Raw genomic sequence first — 21,160 nt, forward strand, 5'->3', positions numbered from 1 at the left:
AGGCTGTTCAGATATTGAAAAAAGTGCCCTAGTACTGGTATAGTCTGAAAGGGGAGTTACTAAACTATTTGACCCAAGGAAATGTTACTGGACTAAACACAGAGATGTCTTCAAGATAACTGCTTTGAAGAGGGCAAAACTTATTTGTCACAGTAAATCCTGGTACGATTGTTAAATTCTCAGGCTTCTTTCTTTTTTTTTTTTTTTTTTTTTGCGGTACACGGGCCTCTCCCATTGCGGAGCACAGGCTCCGGACGCACAGGCTCTGTAGCCATGGCTCACGGGCCCAGCCGCTCTGTGGCATGTGGAATCTTCCCGGACCGGGGCACGAACCTGTGTCCCCTGCATCGGCAGGCGGACTCTCAACCACTGCGCCACCAGGGAAGCCCATCTCAGGCTTATTTCTTTATAATAGTTTATAGAGTTAGGGCTACTGTTTTCAGGGTGCTTATAATATTCTTAGAGACAGTGACCTAATTTAATAATACTAGAAATAATTGTAAAATCCTATTACATGGCAACGTATTGATGACTAGGTGATAGTGAAGAATTCTGAGCAGGACAGGGAAGTGCTGTCAAGAAGGCTTCTGTAGGAGAGAGACTCAAGCCAGCCCAGAGACGGTTGGACAGACATCCTCTTTATTTCTTTGTATTCGCAAGTATTTACTGAGTGCCTTTCTTGGACTAAACATGGGTGGCACAGGGTGACCAGGGAAAGGGCAGAAGGTGACAGTGGGTTCTAGTAACAGGAAGTGAAGGTTTGTCTGGGGAGGCAGGGAAGAGGAGATGGAGATGTAAATTGAGGCCACAGGCAGGGCAGGCTTTACAAGCCAGGCTCAGAAGTGGAGGCTTGATCCTGATGTGTAGGGTGAGTTCAGTCAGTGTCCAAACCAGGACACTTCTGAGGAGCAACAGGCTTAAACCAGACGTCCTAGGCATTCTGGGAAGCAGGCTCACGGGGCAGATGACATCATATATACCCACAAAAGAGTGAAGTTGTTGTCAGAGGCAGTTATCTGATTAAAAGTCAAATGAACCTTTATTGTTATAGTTACCCCATTGTGTAGAAATTGTCGTTTACCAGTTCCTGTCCCTGGGAGAGCAGGCTGAGCCCATCGAAGTCAGGACCTGTGTCTGGTTCCCAGGGCTAGGATAATACTGGGCACTTAGAAGGTGGACAGTCAATATTTGCTTAGAAAAAAGTGAATAAGTGCTTGGGGCCTACAGGAATCCTTGCATTGGATCTAACAGGAAGACGTGGAGGGGCTGGGACTTGGGCGGGGAAACTTCAGCTAGATGGAAACAATATACTGTTGGCCCTCCATGTCCGCGGGTTCCCTATCCCAGGTTGGCTGAATTCACGGATGCGGAACCCGCGGATACGGAGGGCCGACTGTACTCCGTCGTTCTGTATAAGGGACTGGAACATCCGAAGATTTGGTGTCCATGGGGGCTCCTGGAACCAGTCCTCTGTGGATACCAAGGGACAGCTGTTTGAAGGAGCAAGAGTCATTTCTGGAGGACCTTAAGCAAAGGTCCAGGCTTGGGAATGCGGGCTGGAGGAGGCCCAGCAGGAGGCTGGAGGTTCTTTGATTGCGGTGGGAGGACAGGAAGAGTCCTGGACATGATAGCAGGTGCTGTTAGGTGTTCGCTGTGGACCCCTCCCCCCAACCCCATGCCAGCACCTACTCTTCTAACTGCCTTTTACCCTGCAGACTTCAGCTAAATACTTTGGTGTTAGCAGTGGCCACACGGATCTTAACTGTGCCTTTCACTTAACAAGTTGGTTCCCTTCCTGTGCCTTTTAGACTGGTTCTTCCCTCTCTCTAGAACATCCTTCCCCCACGTGGCTTTTTTTTCAAATATCACCTTCTCAGAAGCTTTCCCTTACCTTATCCGGAAGAACCCATTCTCTGACCTCTCCGCATTCTGTCCTATTACCCTGCCTGCTTTATTTTCTTCATCGGTCGCTACTAAAATCATATTATTCATTAGTTAGTTGGCTTACTGCCGGTTTTCTCTTACTGGAATGTAAGCACCATTTCCATCTTTTTCTCCTGTATCTTGAGTACCCAGAACAAGGTATGGCCTATAGGAGGCACTAAATGATTGCATGGAGAAAAATGGTTTATTACACAGGGAAGCCCTTCCTTTTGAAAAAATCATTAGGAAACATAGGAACTTTATTAGCAACAGTTTATGCTACAGCTCACAGCTGATCTTGCTGAGAACTGCTCTTATAGTAGGTGAGGGGTGGAAGTTGGAGCATTTTAGCATTTCCTAGCCTGGATGCTCTGGCCTCCTGAATCCTAAATCTATAGTACTGGTTACTTGTGGGTTATGGAAAGTGTAGTGGGGAATCCTTGTTGAAGGATCCCCAGATTCTTGATAACCATGAACCAGGCCACAACGTTCCTGGAGCTGAAGCCGGAATCCCGAGTATGACCAGGATGTAAGGCAGGGCGGTGTATATGTACTCAGGTGCAGTTTCCTCTCCATTGGAGAGAGGGGTGGAGGTTGAGCCCCCCTTCCCTCCCCAGCCCCACCTTCTGGGGAGCCTTTGTCACTCTGTCAACATTAGAGTGACTTAGAAGAGGGAGGGAGGGACTGTTTGAATTTTCCGTGCTGGAGGCAGAAAATAGTTTTGTTAGCCTTGCGTGCTCACTGTTGTTCAAGTGTTTGCTTAAGTCATTTTATCTTCTTGGAAATTTTTCTCCCTTTTGGTTAGCACTTCTGTGGTTTAGTTCTGGTGCATAGTGTTTGGTTTCCCTTCTTGTTTGTTTGTTTTTTTTTTTTTTTTAAAGTAGCAAAAGATGTACATACAAGAGTGGAAAGCTTAACTGTGGAAACCCCAAGTTGGCCAGAAAAATTGGCAGGAATTGTGAATGCACTCACTTTCCTTTCCCTTTTAAAGCCTTTGTTTTAGGAAAAAGGAAATTGGTGTATTTGGAGAGCGGTTGTTAGCTTTTCCAGACTGGGCTTGTTGGTCTCATTTGCTAAGGGCCCAGAGCGTGTCAAATAAAGTGAGTGAAAAACGTAAAGCTAAAGGAGGCATGTAGCAGAAAGCAAATAACTATACATTTTAACCCTAAAGCCCCACCTAATATGCTTTTAGCGAGAGCGCTTGGCTGTTTCTGGGAAGCTTCAGGTTTCCTGATGATGGTGGAATCCCTGTAAGGCATCCCATCTCCTGCCCTTCCCAGCTCACCCCACCGTCACCGCCAGTTTTGTTGATACCTGTAGCATTCTATCTTGTGTGTAGACGCTCAGGCCCCGCCAGCATGTCGAAGACTCCAGTTCTTCCACTATTCCCTGTGACACAACATAGCATATAGTTTCTCTTTGTCAGGGCAGTGGTTTCCTTCTTTCAGGTGTATGAACTGTCTAACAGTAGTACTTACCTATACTCCTAAGACAGATCCTGGGTGTCTGCTGGTGTTTCAGGAGCTGTGTTCCTACACCGGCTGAGTGCTCAGGAAACTTGTAAACGCAGATTTGTTTCGTTGCTGGTTTTCTCTTAGGTAAAGATTATTGGCTCCCTTCTTGCCCCCTTTATTGACTCCTGTCTACCTCCTGGCTGCCCTGGCTCCAGCACTCCCATTGGACATTCTGCCCCAATCTGTCCTTATTCCAGGTTTCCTGTGTTTTAGAGTTAGGTGGTTGCTTGGTGAGCCTGGAATCCATATAAGGGGTGATGTAATTGAAGGATTTTGATGGCTAGTGTCCTGAAGTTAAGGTGTCCTGGCCCATCCATCTCTTTTTCCGTTTTAGGGTGTAGCCAGGAGGCAGGATGATGGCTCATACCTCATAATGTGGGCACTTTCAACCCCACGAGAACTGGAGACAGCAACAAATTCTTGCTCTTTGGAGTCTCCCCTGACCTTCTCTCTCTTCACACCATCTCATAGCCCCTCTTGGAGGTAAAAGTTGCGAGTCCCTGAAACCTCTTAATTGTGCATTTGCAGCTTATCGCTTGAGGAAGTTTTCATTCTATCATGGCTTATCTGGATAACCTGCATCTTCATGTTTGGTGGACTGCACAGTTCCCTCTGTGTACCACTATCCAAAATGCTGAGGTGTCAGGAATAAAAGGGGTTTAAAGGGGATGGGGAGATGACCAAGGGGAAATTTCTTGGCTATTTGAAGGCCTTGATTGGAAACAAAAGAAAGGAGTTGGATTTGCATTCCAGGCTTGCAGGGGGGCGGGGGTGGGGGGTGGGCATGGGCCAGACAGGCGGAGAGGGATGGGGCTTGTCTGGGGAATGGAGGGCTCTCACGGGGAATCAGGTTCCCGTGCTGAAGCCAAACAGTGACGTTTCTTCTGAAGTCAGGATAGCATCACTGCCTTGACCACCCATTTGACTTCCAGATCCATTTTATATTGCTTACTCAAATAAAATAGATTTAAAAAAAATTTAAACTTCTTGTTTTGAAATAACTGTAGATTCACATGCAGTTGTAAGAAATAATATGGTGGTTAAAAAAAAAAAGGGGTTTTAAGAAATAATCTTGTGTACCCTCTACCATTTCCCCCCAGTGGTAACATCTTACTCTCTCTTTTTTTAAATTAACTATATATCCCCCAGGCTGTGCATTTGATCCCTGTGACTCATTTATTTTGTAACTGGAAGTTTGTACTTCTTAATCCCTTACCTATTTCACTCATCCTCCCACCCCCACTTCTCTGGCCATCACCTGTTTGTTCTCTATGTCTGTGAGTCTGTTCTGTTTTGTCCTGTTTGTTCTTTTGTTCTGTTTTTTAGATTCCACATATAAGTGAAGTCATATGGTATTTGACTTTCTCTGTTTGATTTATTTCACTTAGCATGATACCCTCTAGGTCCATCCAGGTTGTCGCATATGGCAAGATTTCATTTTTTTATGGCTGAGTAATATTCCATTGTGTATATATATCATGTCTTCTTTCTTTTTTTTTTTTTTTTGGCGGTACGCAGGCCTCCCACTGTTGTGGCCTCTCCCATTGCGGAGCACAGGCTCCAGACGCACAGGCTCAGCGGTCATGGCTCACAGGCCCAGCCGCTCCACGGCATGTGGGATCTTCCTGGACTGGGGCACGAACCCATGTCCCCTGCATTGGCAGGCGGACTCTCAACCACTGCGCCATCAGGGAAACCCCTATCATGTCTTCTTTATCCACTCATCTATCAATGGACACTTAGGTGGCTTCTGTATCTTGGCTATTGTAAACAATGCTGCGGTGAACATAGGGGTGCATATACTTTTTCCAATTAGTATTTTTGTTTTCTTCAGAAAAATACCCAGAAGTTGAATTGCTGGATTGTATGGTAACTATTTTTAATTTTTTGAGGAACCTCCATACTGTTTTCCATAGTGGCTGCATTGGTTTACATTCCCACCAGCAGTGTACCAGGGTTCCCTTTTCTCCACATCCTCACCACCACTCATTTGTTGTCTTTTTTTTTTTTTTTTTTGTGGTACGCGGGCCTCTCACTCTTGTGGCCTCTCCCGTTGCAGAGCACAGGCTCCAGACGCGCAGGCTTAGCGGCCATGGCTCACGGGCCCAGCCGCTCCGCGTCATGTGGGATCTTCCCAGACCGGGGCACGAACCCATGTCCCCTGCATCGGCAGGCGGACTCTCAACCACTGCGCCACCAGGGAAGCCCTGCTCATTTTTTAAATCAAGTTTTTGTTTTGTTTTGTTTTGTTTTGGATGTTGAGTTGTATGAGTTCATTGTATATTTTGGATATTAACCCCTTATCAGATGTATCATTTGCAAATACAGTCTTTAAAATTGAATTTATCTGGTCAAAAACATTATACAATTGTCTTACAACCACCCAGCTTTTCCTTTTCTGATGCAGTAGTGTTACTAGTTTTTTTTTAATGTTTCTTTCCAGGGAGTGTCTGTTCATATATAAAGAACTACATGTAAGCCTTCTTTTTCTTACATACATGGTAATTAAAGTACACTTGTTTGCATCTTGCTTTTTAAATTTAACAATGTATCTTGAAGATCTATTTTCATTAGTACATAAAGAGCTTCCTTTTATAATTATATAGTATTCCTTGTGTGGATAAGCTATAATTCATATAACCAGCTTCCTAATTGATGGACTGTTTCTGATATTTTGCCATTACAAACATGTTGCAGTGAATATCCTTTACATGCATAATCTCCCACATGTGCAGTTATTTTCCTGTGATATGCTCCTAAAAGTGAAATAGCTGAGTCAAAGACTATGTACACTTTAATTTTGATAGAAAACTTTCAAATTGTCCTCTAGAGAGATTTTACTAGTTTATATTCTCACCAGCAACATATGTGAATCCCTTTTTCCCTGGCACCTTTGACAGCACTGTGTTTTTACAAATTTTGTCTTTGACAGTTTGTTAAGTGAAAAGTGGTATCCCAGTACAGTTTTAATATGGTGTTCTCTTATACAGAATGCAGTAGATCATCTTTTCATGTTTTAGATGTGATCTGTGAACTATGTGTTCATTTCCTTCACCTACTTTTCTATTGGATTGTTGGCCTTTTCCTTATTGATTTGTAGGAGCTCTTTATGTATTATGGAACCTAGCTCTTTATCATATAAATTGCTAATATATTTTCCCCAGCAAATACTGATCTTGCTCCTGGTGGGTTTTATCATAATAATTGTTTTAAAGTTTTTAAATATCTGTATTTTATATAGATACAGCAATCATTTGTTTATGAGATCTGAGTTTGTATCATAGTTAGAAAGTCTTTGTTCACTCTGTAATTATGAAAAGAAAAATTAGCCAGCTTCTTCAGTGCTTTAATGATTTCCTTCCTTCCTTCTTTCATTTATATTTAAACCTTTCCTTCATCTGGAGTTTATTTTCATGTAAGGTGTTGAGATATGGGTCTAATTCTCTAGAGAGTCATGGTGGTTCTTGAGTGTGTCTCAGAAATGGTGTGTATCTCATACCCCCTGTGTATCACCCATAGCCCCTCATCTGGTGCTTTATGCATAATAGATGCTTGATATGGAGGAGAAGGGGGAAGACACTGCTGCCAGAAGCAGCAGCAGCAGCCGATAGCTGGGTATTGTAAGGTGCTTTCATTCATCATATGTAATCAGCACAACCAGTCTTCAAGATAACTAGTATAACCCCCATTTTATAGATGCAGAAACTGACTTAGAAGCCAGGTAATTTGCCCAAGTTCCTACCATTAGTGTTTGAGAGATACATGTAATTTGATCTTGAAACTGTCAGACTTCAAAGATTATGTGTTTTCTCTTCACCTGGTGACCTTGGTAGAGGGCTCTGCTTGTAATTGACCGTGCTTGGATATGGGGTTGTGGGAGGTGGAATCAAAAGAACTTTGAAGATGTTGGAAACTGAGGGTCCTGAAACACACAAAAAAATACAGAAATACTGCATACATTCTTTGAGAATCTCTAGACTCAATTGATATATAGAAAGCGTAATTCTTAACTGCAGGGAAAAAAAGATCTTGATCCCTTGCTTAAGAGAAATTTAAGTGTTCTCTCAGAAAAACATGATATTTACACTTAGCTATTACTGAGAGTATTAAAAACATAGATTTGAAATTCCTTAGATTTGGGTGATGCTATTAAAGATTACAATAGTAAATTACTCTCTAAAAATTTTCCTCAGGTTACCTAAGTAGAAATTAGGTACAAAACTGTGCCTTGAATATCATCTTAAATGGAATTAGGCATCCTGTATCTGATTTTGAAGCATCAAGCACAGGTACATGTTGGCTTAGTTGTTCCCAAAAGGCTGTATGTAAATCGTATTTTAAATTTTGAGTCATTTTCCCACTGTTGTATAATTTTAATTGAAAAAATGGGTCATGTAAGTTCACGAGTTATTTTTACTCTGTAGTTGGTTACTTATTAAACATGCTTATCTTTCAGAAATGTACATATCCCTCAAGGTAACTCAGTTATTATCATTCAACTTGCTAGGTTTAAATGATAACTGGCACACAAGAATATGACTTTCCATTTTTACTATTCTGAAAATAGAGCACAAATTAAGAGCATTGAGAAGTAGGGTACGACTGTCACCTGTGGAATCCTGAATTCAGAGTTGATTTCCTTCTCTGCTAATTTTTCGATACCAAGATAAGTGTCACAAATAGCACCCTTTCTCAGAGGATTTCCAGAATTAGAATAACAGGCACAGACTTAATAAAGTGATAGTGATGCTTTATAATCAGGAAGCTTACACACTGCCTGTCTCACTCATTGTTTGCAGTATACTGTGTGATCTCTGAGGCCAAATCTCTTCCATTTTAATTTCTGAATAAAATGTTTGGCTTTCTCTTAAGGCACAGATCTAGAAAGATGTGCAAAAATCACTTTCCCTGGAGGCCTGAATATGATAAGACCCCTCCCACCTTGGTCAGAGGAGAGCCAAATGGATTATTGTTTGAATTCCCTTCTTTTCTCCCCCCCTTAGATCTGAGTAATGCTTTTAAAGATTTTCATGCATGCTGTTTAGCCCTGTTTCTTATGTGTGCAAGTGGCTTGCACACATAGCCCCGAGAAAGTGGCTTGGTCAGTGAGAGAGGGTTCAGAGCCTGAAGATAATGGCTCCCAGTTGAGGGCACACACTTCCCAACTCCCTTCTCCTGTGTAGGTGGGCAACAGACCTTCCACAATCTCTCCAAACTTTCCAGACCGTTCCATTGGGAGTGCACACACAAGGGTCCGAACCTCAGACCAAGGCTTCTGACTCAGCTTCTTCAGAGATGAGGCCCTGCTGGGGATAGACATGTGGAAGCACTTCAGGCATTTTGATATCCTGGCCACTGAGTCCTCCTGGATACATGTGGACACCGCATACTCTCATGTCACATTTTAATTGCTTTAAAATTGCCTTTTAATGGAGTTTCCACTTACTGTGATTTTGATTGAATTGCTAACAATCTTACTGATTTCAAAGATCAGTTATTATACTTTATTCTCTTAATATATAGTGATTGTGTTTGACCATGCATGGAAGCAGGCAGAGAAGGCTGGAAAAGCAGTATAACAACAAAAGCACGTAAATGTTTGTGAAAGCAGCCCCACTATCTACTGTTAATAAGTTGTCAGTTCTTCCCCTAAATAACGTGTGCCTCACACTGTGGGTTCTGATTGATAAGCTTATTTTCTTTTCTGCTGAGGAACTGTGTTTCATCACTATTTTATAGTGGTTTCCGGAACCCTGGCTTGGACTCCTATACCTTGTTTCTTTTCGCTTTCTTTGCTGTTGAATCCTAAGGGTAGAGTGTTTCTCTGGCTTTTGTGTGTTTGTCTGGCCCTTAAGGTTTAAACATAGTTTTTAGTGGTTCCAGGATATAAATATTAGAGTATGTGGTATAGCCCTCATCCTGATGCTGCTCCTTAGCCTGTTCGGGTACTTGTAAAACTACTCCTAATTTCAGGCTGTCTTTAGGAACCTAGCATGTTAATTGTAGCGTGTGGGAAAGTACATTCAGGAGTAAAATGTGAGATGGTGTTAACAAAGATTTATTCACCAAATCTTAGCTCTTTAAAACCTAAGGGGTCCTCTGAGCTTGAAGAACCTTAGTTTGAGGCAAGCAAAACCAAAAGAATGGTTGAAAAATTAGCAGATTTGATTCAGTTATAATATGAACACACCATATAGGTGTTACCAACTGAATGGAAACATCAGGAGAAAATCCCAGTGAACATGCTGGTAGTTTATAGCAATCCAGAGTGTTAAAGCAATGAAATATAAAGGTCTAAAAGTTCAGACATTTGCCTTATTAAGCTTTCTTTTACAGGAGGCTTCATTGCACTTAAAAATGAAACTTTACACTCATAGGAACATTATCCGTGCAGAAGCTCCAATTTAAAGATTTGCCATCTTAGGGAACAGTGTGCACAACCTGGGTGAAATTTTTTTTTTAATTTAGTTTATTTATTTATTTTTTGGCTGCATTGGGTCTTCATTGCTGCACGGGCTTTCTCTAGTTGTGGCGAGCAGGGGCTACTCTTCGTTGCGGTGCGCATGCTTCTCATTGCGGTGGCTTCTCTTGTTGCGGAGCACGGGCTCTAGGCACGTGGTTTTCAGTAGTTGTGGCTCGCGGGCTCTAGGCACGTGGGCTCAGTAGTTGTGGCGCACGGTTTAGTTGCTCCGTGGCATGTGGGATCTTCCCGGACCAGGGCTCGAACCCTTGTCCCCTGCATTGGCAGGCAGATTCTTAACCACTGCTCCACCAGGGAAGTCCCAACCTGGGTGAAATTTCAACTGATAAATCTCACTGGTACCAGTACACAGTCAGGGCTCTGCCAGGAAAACAGGCCATTCCAGGTATTCCATGTAGGAAAGAGTTTTTTCCTCTTTCTTTTATTTCAGCCCCTTATTGAGGTATAATTGACATATACTAAACTGCCTGTATTTGAAGTGTTCAGAATACACTGAATTTTGAACTGTGTATACACATGATAAGGAATGCATCCTTTATCCCCCCAAAGTCTCTTTTTGCCCATTTGTCAGTCCTCCTTTTCACCCCTTCCTGCCCCTTACCAGCCCCCAGGTAACCACTGGTCTGCTTTGTGCCCTCGTAGATCAGTTTGCATTTTCTCGAATTTAATACAGATGGAACATACAGTACTTCTCATCTGGCTTCTTTCATTCAACATAATTATTTTGAGTTTTCTCCATGTTACGTGTATCAGTAGTTCATTCCCCTTATTGCTACGAACTGTTCCATTGTATGCAATCCCACCATTTGTTGATCCATTCACCTGTTGATGCACAGTTGAGTAGTTTACAGTTTTCAGCTCTTTCAAATAAAGCTGCTGTGAATAATTCATTTAGAAGTCTCTGTATCGGATGTATGCTTTCTTTTCCCTAGGGTAAATACCTAGGCAAGGAAAGGCTGGGTCATGTGGTAGGTGTCTGACTTTTTAAGAAAATGCCAAACTGGTTACCACGTAACATTCCCACCATGAGAGAGTTCCAGTTGCCAAGACTTGGTATGGTCCATTTAAAAAATTTTGGACATTCTAATAAGTATGCATGTGGTATCACCTCACTGTGGTTTTAATTTGTTTTTTCTTAATGACTGATGATGTTGAACATCTGTTTATGTGCTTATTTGCCACATCTGTGCATCTTTGGTGAAGTGTCTGTTCAAATCTTCTGCCCGTTTGAAAAATTGGGTTTTCATATTAATGAGTTTGGAGGGTTCTTTATATATCTGGACGCACATTCTTTATCATACAAGTGATTTGCAAATATTTTCTCCCGGTCTGCTGCTCTTTTTGTTCTCTTAACAGCATCTTTTGGCGAGCAGAAGTCCTTAATTTTGATGAATCAACTTTATCAGCTTTTTTTCTTTTGTGGATTGTGCTTTTGGTGTTGTAGCTAAGAAATAATTTGCCTAACCCAAGATCACAAAGATTTTCTTTTCTGTGTTTTCTTTTAGTTTTATATTCAGGTCTTCGATCCATTTTGAGTTAATTTTTGTATGTGGTGTAAGGTATGGGTTGAGGTTCTTTTTAAACATATGGCTATTCAGTTGCTACCCCACCATTTGTTGAAAACAGACTATCCTTTCTCTGCTGAATTGCCTTTGCACCTTTTTTGAAAATCAGTTGTCCATTTCTGTGTCAATCTATTTCTGGAATCTGTTCTATCCCATTGAACTTTTTGTCTATGCCGCTGCCAATACTGCACTGTCTTGATTACTGTACCTTTATAATAAGTCTGGGTGTCAGGTTGTGTGAGTCCTCCAAATGTTCTTTTTAAACCTTGTTGGCTATTCTGGGTCCTGATGAATTTTAAAAAGAGCTGGTCAGTTTCTACAAAAAACAAAGTCATGCTGGGATTTTGATAGGGATTGTGTCAAATCTGTACATTAATTTTGGGAGAATCCACATCTAAACAGTGTTGTCTTCCAATCCACATCTAAACAATGCTGTCTTCCAATCCGTGAACACAGTATCTCTCTCCACTTATTTAGGTTTTAAAATTTTTCTCTCATCAGTATTTTATAGTTTTCAGTGTACAGGGATTGGACATTTTTTTTATCAGATTTATCCTTAAGTATTTTGTAAGTTTTGATGCTACTATAATAGGATTTTTTACAATTTCAATTTCTGATTGTTTGTTGCTAGTATATAGAAATAGAATTGATTTTGTATATTGATCTTATATCCTGCAACCTTGCTAAAGTCATTTATTAATTCTGGTAGCTTTTTCTTTTGTAGAACCCATTGTACTTTCCTAGAAGAAAAGGTTTTTTATAGGGAATTAAAGGCTCACACAACCATTAGGAAGTCTGGGTGGAGTGGGGTAATGCAGGGAGACCACTGTTATTGTTGATGAAAGTAGAGTGCTGGGTTCCCAGGGAAGCAGTGATCTCAGCGGCTGCCTGCAGCTCCAGTATGGCTCCAGTTCATCTGGAAGCTGCTGTAAAAGTGGAAAGTCCTGTCTGCCGCTGCCTACGTGTCTGCTTGCAACTATTTTTAGAGAATACTGACTTCTGCCTTCCAGACCAAGAGAGAGCCTCTCATTGGCTGTGTCCAACCTAGACCAGACAGAGAAAGGGATTCTGGGAAATGTTGTTCCAGCCCTTTCCCTGCAGTGCAGGGAAGACTGTAGGAGGCCGCAGTGGTAGGCCGACAGACAGTCTGGCACAGAGGACTTTGGGAGAGACACATGTGAGATCGTGCACACAGTCTTGGAGAAGTAACTTAGCAGTACTGTGAAAAATAGGGGTGTGAGGTAGCTGTAACTCAGAAAGATGTGATTGCTAAGAAGGCAAACTGGCTCTTTGACTGTTTTGGCAGTGAAATATTATCTGGGACAAAGAAGTGGCAGGTCTACTCTATTTGGTCCTGCTTTAACCGATAATTGGATGCGTGTAGACAAACTGGACATGTTTAGGGGATAATGACCCCAGTGGTGAGGGGGCAGAAAACCAGGTCACATGTGAAATGTTTGAAGAAACTGAGAAAGCGTCAGGGATGCATGATAGATGACTACAAATACGGATTTAGAAGACTTACCTTGTGCGGTCTGAAAAGGAAGGCTTAGGACCGGTGGGTGGGAGCTATAAGGAGGTAATTTCCAAAGCAATATAGAGAACTTCCTACACAGCTGCACTAAGATTGAATAGAAGGTTTTGTTGTAGATTGCTGGGCTGCATGGCAACAGTATATAAAGTATAAGAAGAGTCATTTCAAATTAGGTATTCCTCAGGCACCATTCTAACCCTGCAGGGTTTCGCAAGGAAAAACCTCCTGCATTGTTGGTTATAACTTTTGCCACATGGAATTTTTGAAAGTGAAAACAAGGTCTTTTAAATGCATTATCTTCCTTTATTTGATTTGAGTAATTCCAAATAAACCTATTCCTTGCATGTGCCTCATCTATGGAAAGTGGGGGAATTTGTGAGATGCTTAGAATCAGAGGTTATATATGCAAAAGTATTATTGCCATATTTAATTGATTCTGAAACGCAAATTCTTTTCATGTTTGACATACCTGAAATCTGCACGTACCCTGCAGTTGATGGTCCCCTTCAACTATTGATGCCTTACATTTGCTGTCATCATGGATTTTTTGCCTGCACACATTTGGTCCTAGCTATTCCTGATGTCATCGTTTCAATTGAATTTTATGCATATTTGGTATTACACAAGTTGTTTAATTGACTTTTAATATATCTTTATGAAGATTACACTGTAATTTGGCACTGAAACACAGATGGGAATAGCAAGGCATAAGCTTGATGTTAATGAGGTTAATATTTATCCTTGGAGAAGTAACTACAATTCCATAATTTCCTAGAAAGAACAACCAAGTAAGTGCATTGTACCTGTGCTATTCAAAGTAAGGTCCAGGAACCAGCAGCTTGTTAGAAATGGAGAATTGTAGGTCCCAACCCACACCTACTAAATAAGAATCTGCATTTTAACAAGATTCCCATTAAAGTTTGAGAAGCATTGCTTTGCACAGCCTCGTGTAGAAAGGTAAGTCATATGTAGGAGAGGTGTTAATTTTGTTGCCGACACACAAAAGAATAGCCTATTGCATATTACACAATGCAATTGAAGGCAGGAGAAATTTCTGCATCCCTCTAAATTAATGAAAAATATACTTACCTTAATTTTTCTAGGTTTAATGTTACTGTTTTCTTCCCATGAGCCACTCAGTGTTAGAATGATTTTGATGCCTCTGTGCTGTTTGGCCTTGTCTACTAATTTAATATCAGGTGCAAATTACATTAGCATCCCATTAAATTCCCTCAGTCAGATCCTGCAAATGAAAAAATGTTAAGAACAAATCCAACACAGATCTTTGGAGTATCCTGCTTTGTAATTCCTCTGCTGAAATGGATTTATTCCAACATGCTCTCTTTCTGTGTGCATTTTTAATTAAAAACACTCTAAATGGATACTTCTGGCACTTTGCTTAACTCTTTTCATTGCACTCCTTTTGTTAATTTTCCTCACTCCAGATATGTGTGGTATCATTAATCCTTAATTGGTTATGAATGTTAATGCTTTTGTGTCTAGTTATTTTCTTACTATTTTATAAATTGCCGAGATTACCGTTTGTCTTTTAAGGAAATAAACGTCTATACAAGTCACATATATTACGTGTGCTTTGGAAAGCTTATATATATATCTGTGTTGGACAGAGTTCTTAGTGTCAGACAATAGAATTAATTCACTCTCACTGGTGCCAGGGGTTTATTAAATGGTGATGCTGTCTCACAGATCCTTGGGAATCACACCACGGAACTGGCGGCCCCACGGGAGCTTTTTCCTCTTACTGTACATTCAGGAAACCGCTGTTAGAGGTTTTGGCTCCAGGACCACATCATGTCTGCTCCCTGAGAAGAGGGGTGCCCTGTGCCCTGTCAGTTCCCTAGTAAAGTCATGCACGAGCGCAACTTATTGGCAGGACATAAGTCACATTTCAATCTCTAGTTGTAAGGGAGTCTGGGAAATAGGCCAGAAGGGGCTTGGAGTTGATGTTGGCTGAAATGATGCACTTATCCACTGCAAAGTCAAATAATAGCTTTTATTACTAGTACAGCACTAAAATTCTCAGTAGAAGGATGATGTTACGAATTGCATGGTAGAGGAGCATTTTAAATATCCTGTGGTATCATATTTATCACAAATCTAACGTACTGAAGACGCAAGGAACCTTGACTGATAAAACTGTAACAATTTGAATACATTAGAGTGAAGTGTAGATTCTAGAATATTTGACGGAATGCATTTCTTTGAATGTCAGGACTAAAATGTTTTCTAAAATTCTTTTTGACTCTTATGTGACTTTCATAAAGAGCTGTTAAAAGAGTTGTTTAAAGTAGAAGTCCTTAAAAATTTTTAAACAGATAACTAAAAGATGAGTCAATGTTTGAGGCTCTTTTTTTTAAATTAATATCTTTATTGAGATAATTGTAGATTCACATGCAGTTGTAAGAAATAACACGTCGAGATTCCAGGTACCTTTTACCCAGATTCTGCCGATGGTTTCTTCTTGCAGAACTGTGGTACAGTATTACAGCCAAGATACTGACAGATATAACTCACCGATCTTATTTAGATTTCCCCAGTTTTACTTGTGCTTATTTGTGTATGTGTGTGTTTAGTTCTATAGTCTTGTCACATGTAGGTTCGTGTATCCACCACCACTAACAAGATACAGAACATGCATCACCATAAGGACCACTAATGTCACCCTTTTTTATAATCACCCTGCCTCACCCCACCTCAACCCCTCAATCCCTAACAACTACTTCATTCATTGACTACATTCATGACAGCAACATTCATTTCAGAATGTTCTGTAAATAGAATCATACAGGATGTAACCTTTGGGATTGGCTTTTGGGACTCCCTTACAACAATTGGCTCACTTACCGTAATTCCCTGGAGATTCATCCAAGTTGTTGATGTATTGATAGCTTGTTCTTTTACAGTATTGGTTTGCTTCTGGCATGTTTCACATGTTGGGTGGATCTGTTGTATCCGTTCGGGTCTGTCTGCCTCAATTGTGTAGAGTTAGTTAGGAACTGGGACCAAAGGTGCCGCCACACTTACTGACCAGAGAGCATCAGGTGTTGTGGCCAGTTATCCCCACCTTCAAGAAAAGAAAGATGCTCTTTATATCTGGACACATTTTCCTGTTAAGATGAACCCTGTCTGTTTAGCTGAATTGAGGTTCTTAGTATCTTTACACTCCAGTCAGCATATTGGTGATTACTGCTTTCAAGTATGAAATTGTCAGTCCTACCTCTACTTGATGTTTGAGGCATGATGGGTTTGGGTTTGAGCAATTCAGGAATCATTGGTCATGATTCTAGTTTGTGGGAAGAAGTTGATCTCTTACCTAGATTATTACAAGCTATGAATTCACATATCCAAGGTTCTGGTACTTTCAAAACACCAATGGCACTGTAACCTGTCTTCAGAGTACCCCAGAGTGCTGGTAAAGATGGAGCGCAGAGCAAGAGCAGAGGTTCCTCCCTTGAAGATATTGTCTGAGCTGTGAGGTGAGATGCAGCTGTTTAAAAATTTAAACTGAGGGACTTCCCTGGTGGTCCAGTGGTTAAGATTCCATGCTGCCAATGCAAGGGGCCCGGGTTTGATCCCTGGTGGGGGAACTAAGATCCCACATGCCTCAACTAAGCCCACGTGCCGCAACTAGAGAAGCCTGCACCCCGCGACGAAGACCCAGCTCAGCCAAAATAAATAAATAAAAAATTTAAAATATAAACTGAGAGCTCCAGGAGGACAACAGCACTGCATCTAGTTTGCTGCTGGATCTTGGCCTCTAGCACAGTGCTTGGCGTGAAGTGGGCACTGAGATAAAGAAGGAAGGAAGGACGGACGTAGAACAGAAGCTTTTAAGAAATGGAATGCCTAGTTCTTTTGATGTGAGCAAGGACTATTACAAGATAAGTACAGAAAACTCTGAAGGGTGTGTGTGGGGTTTTGCTGTGGGGGGTTGGGGAAGGGAGGGAGAAGAATATTCCTCCTCCCAAAAAATAAAGCCCCAAATACACACCATGCACTCTCCCATCTCAGGACCCTTGTGTTTCCTGTTCTCTCAGCCTGGTTGGTCACTCTTCTCCCAGATAATTTTCTGCATTTCGGTCTCTCACTGCCTGAGAGAGGCCTTCTGGGAGCATCTTGTGTAAAGTAGCTCACCATCTTCCCTGTCCCTTCCCTCTTGGTCACTCTCTAGCCCCTTTCCCAGCATTATTCTCTTCATGGCATTTGTAATGATTTCCTGGTGTTGTGTATGTGTGTGTCTGTCTCTGTCTAGACTGTCAGCCTCTGAGGCCACTGTTACATGCCCAGTGCCTAGATTAAGACCTGACACATAATAGTAACTCAGCGTATGTTTGTTAAGTGATTTAATTAGGTGCTTTGAGGCTTTTCTCTTGAACACGTGTCCCACGGAAGGGATAGAAAAGTGTCGCTTGCTCCGTAATCATGCATTTTGGTAACATTTAGTAGAGGGCCTAGTGTGTCCTGGTATTTGTGCTCAGTGCATATGATAAGAGAAAGGGCAACTCCCCTGCGTCCAGAGACTTCATTGGTAGCAAACGTAGACCTATTTGGCTTGCTGTTCTACAGTGTGATGGGTGCTCTGAGGGAGGCATGCCAGCCCCTGGGACAGAAGCAGGAGCTCTGGAAGTGTTGACCCGGAGGGGAGAAATGGGCCTTTTCATTGAAGGTGAGAATTAGAGGTATCGGAAGTGTTGGTTATGTGTGTGCACCCCAGTCCCAGGTTGCTTCCTTACTCAGTTATCAGGAGATGTGTCCCGGTTAGTTTGAAAAGTGCAGTCACTCTCACGAGAGCCCTGCTCCCTCTCTGACCTCATCTGCCGCTGTCTCCCTCACTCCCTCTGCTCCAGCCTCCTTGCCAAACACCCCCGTGTCATTCCTTCACACTTACTGTTCCCTCTGCCTGGAGTGCTCTCTCCCAGGTAGTCGCATCTCCCTCGCCTCGTGGGTCTCCATTCCTAGGCCACCTTATCAGAGAGGCCTTTTCTAACCCTTCTTCAGCTCACCCCGTCCTCCTCGAGGCAGTTGTTGCCACCTGAAATGTATATTTGATACGTGTACTTCGTCGTATCTTGGTTGATGCCTATCTACCCCACTGGAACGTAAGCCCGCCCGAGAGCTGGGGTTTGGTTTTGTTTCTGCTGATCTCCAGTGCTTAGGAAAGTGCCTAGCTCACAGATGTTTGTTAAAGAAATGGGTCAGTTCCTGGGCATCCTGGTAGAAGGGAATTGAGACACAGAGGAGCCCCCAAACCAGCTCTTTCTCCCAGAGCCCTGGTCAAAGCAGCCATGCTATAGAAAAGTCATTTTACATGCTCTGGTGCTGCCAGTGACTGATAGCATCTGCCTTGGAACCCCTCGAGGGCCAGACAAGAGGCACGGCAGAGGTGGTGAGGTGTACAGAGGAGGGCGAGTTTCTTATGAATTGGAGTTGTCAGGGAAGGCTTTATTGAAGCAGACAGATATTGAGCTAAGGCTTGACAACGGGGTAAGATGTCATTGGGCAACAAAAAGGAGGAAGGTTTTTGTGTCAGGTCTGCACAGTGGATGAGGGAAGTGTAGAATTTGGAACTGTACTGTGAATGGCCCTGGATGTCAGCTCGAGGGAATTGTCATCTGGATATTACAGCTCTGGACATCCCCAGCATGGCCTCAGACCCTTGGAGGCTTTGGATGTGAGAAGCAGCAGGTTTTTAGGAATGTCAGCATCGTTATTCTTCAGTGTTCTGAACTTGCATGCAAAACAGGAGTCTTGCTCTGCCTCAGCTCAGGTGAATATTGGATAATCTCCCCTTTTATTCAGATATTGCCTTTCTCAAAAAAAAACTCACTTGTGGGCTTCCCTGGTGGCGCAGTGGTTGAGAGTCCGCCTGCCGATGCAGGGGACATGGGTTCGTGCCCTGGTCTGGGAAGATCCCACATGCCGCGGAGCGGCTGGGCCCGTGAGCCATGGCCTCTGAGCCTGCACGTCCAGAGCCTGTGCTCCGCAACGGGAGAGGCCACAACGGTGAGAGGCCCGCAAAAAAAAACAAAACAAAATAAAACTCACTTGTACATACTTCTTGCAACTAATGGTTATTTATAAAAAAAGAAAAAAGAAGAAGAAGAAAGAAGGAAACTGTTGATTTTCTTCACTTTGGACATTTTTTAAGAGTAGTTTTGGCTTTTTATCATTGTAGATTTATTCTCGATTACAATGTTTACGCTTGTATCTGGTTGTGTATTTAGAGATGGGGGAAAGTATCAATGATTTCTCCTGCTTCTAGATCTAGAAGTATTTGAAGGTTAACTGAGACCCATCTAGTCCCTGCCATTTGTATTTGATTGTTGTATGGGAGGTTTGATTTTTGAAGTATAAATAGATATGTTTTAAAGTGTAGGCTTAGCACAGGAATTTAGAGTAGTTGTTCTCAACTCCAACTACATGTTAGAACCACTTGGGGGTGGGGACTGTGGGGAAAAAACCCCATTGATTCCTATGTAATTGATCTGGAGTACTGCCTGGGCAGTGGTTTTACTGATGTTTGTTTTTTGGTGTTTTGTTTTGGGAAACAACCTTGAACTTACTGAAAAGTTACAACTATGATTTTGGGGAAAAAAACACAACACTTTTTTCCCTTAATAATTAAAAAAAAAATTGCTGACCCAATGTCCCATCACATGCATCCTTTCCCCAATAATTAGAATACTAGTGTATTTCTAAAAAACACGAACAGTCTCCTATATATGCACAATAAAACCATCAAAAAAAATTAACACTGATACATTACTACCATTTAATCTTTAGCTCCTTTTCAAGGTTTAACACTGGCCCCAGTAATGGCCTTTATAGCAAAAGGATCACACTTTGCAATTGGTGGTTGTATCTCTTTAGTCTCCTTCCATTTGGAACACTTCCCCAATCTTCCCTTAGTGTTCATTACCTTGAAACTTCTGAAGATTGCAAACCAGTAGTTTTCTAAAATGTCTCTCAATTTGGGGCTGTTTGATGTTTCCTCGTGATGATATTCAGGTTATACGTATCATAGGAGTGATGCTGTGTTCTCAGAGCATCCAATCAGGTGACTCATAATTTCAGTTTGTCCCATTATTGATATTCACATAGATTATTGATTAAGGTAGTGTCTGCCAGGCTTCTCCTCTGTATAATTACTATTTTCTCTTTTATAATCAGTAAGTATTTTTATGGTGTGATGCTTTAAAACTCTATTACATTCCTTGTCATTTTCAATGTATTCATTTACTTATTTCTATCTGTATAGACTGATGTTTTCCTGTTTTATGCAATGGCCTGTAATCTGTTACTATCATTACTTATTTTTATTGTCATATTGTCCCAGATGTAGCTTGTAGGAGCCCCTTCAAGCCTTTGTGACCATTTGACGTGTCCCATCATTTGTAGATTTCCTTGCTTCTTGGCAAATAGGCATTCCAGGCTCATTTTGTGTGTTCCATGTTCAAGCCCCCAAATTAGCTCTTTTTCCAAAGAACTCTGGTTCTCTTAGTAAAGAATGGTATTTAGAAGACATAATCTGGGTTCGAGGTGTGTTACACCTACAGTATTTGGACGTTGCTTGTTCCCAAGCCCTCTCAGTGATAGAGCTAGACAATAAGCGTGTGTGTTTGCATACATGAAGGAAATATACACATATGGGCACACAAAGTTACATCTACTTTTTTTGTTATGTCAGTCTGTATGTGTTAAAAATCATGAGTTCATGCCAATAACTAATTCTGATCCAACGTTACAGGGTTCATTTGAGATTTCTCCTTTTCCATTTGGTAACTCCTTTTTTCAGTAGTGAGAAACCTGATTGTCATCATCGTTAATATATTTACTTATTGGTCAATCCCCCATATGTAATGGATCTCCCATCACCACCACCATAGATGCCTTCCCTGCATGGATGCCCTCTTCACCCCTGTTAGGCTCTGATGCAGCATAGAGATGTTTTAAAGCTCCCCAAATGGTACTAACGTGCAGCCAAGATAGAGCACAACCGAATTAGAAGAAAAGTGAACCCCACACTTTCTGATTCATTATTAAGCAAATGGTAGGTTTTTAAGTCAGGCTTGGTTTGGGAAAATAAATTCTTCCTAAGGAAGTGAAATTTAAAGAGAAGACT

At 41.7% G+C, this 21,160-nt stretch overlaps 1 protein-coding gene across 14 annotated transcripts in view; it reads left to right on the top strand.

Annotated features, from left to right (window-relative positions):
• Positions 1-21,160, top strand: part of TNRC6B (trinucleotide repeat containing adaptor 6B) — a 251,404-nt gene that overhangs the window by 153,840 nt on the left and 76,404 nt on the right. The gene's annotated exons all lie outside the window — the stretch shown is intronic.

This window comes from Orcinus orca, chromosome 11, assembly GCF_937001465.1.
Source record: "Orcinus orca chromosome 11, mOrcOrc1.1, whole genome shotgun sequence".
NCBI lineage: Eukaryota > Metazoa > Chordata > Mammalia > Artiodactyla > Delphinidae > Orcinus > Orcinus orca.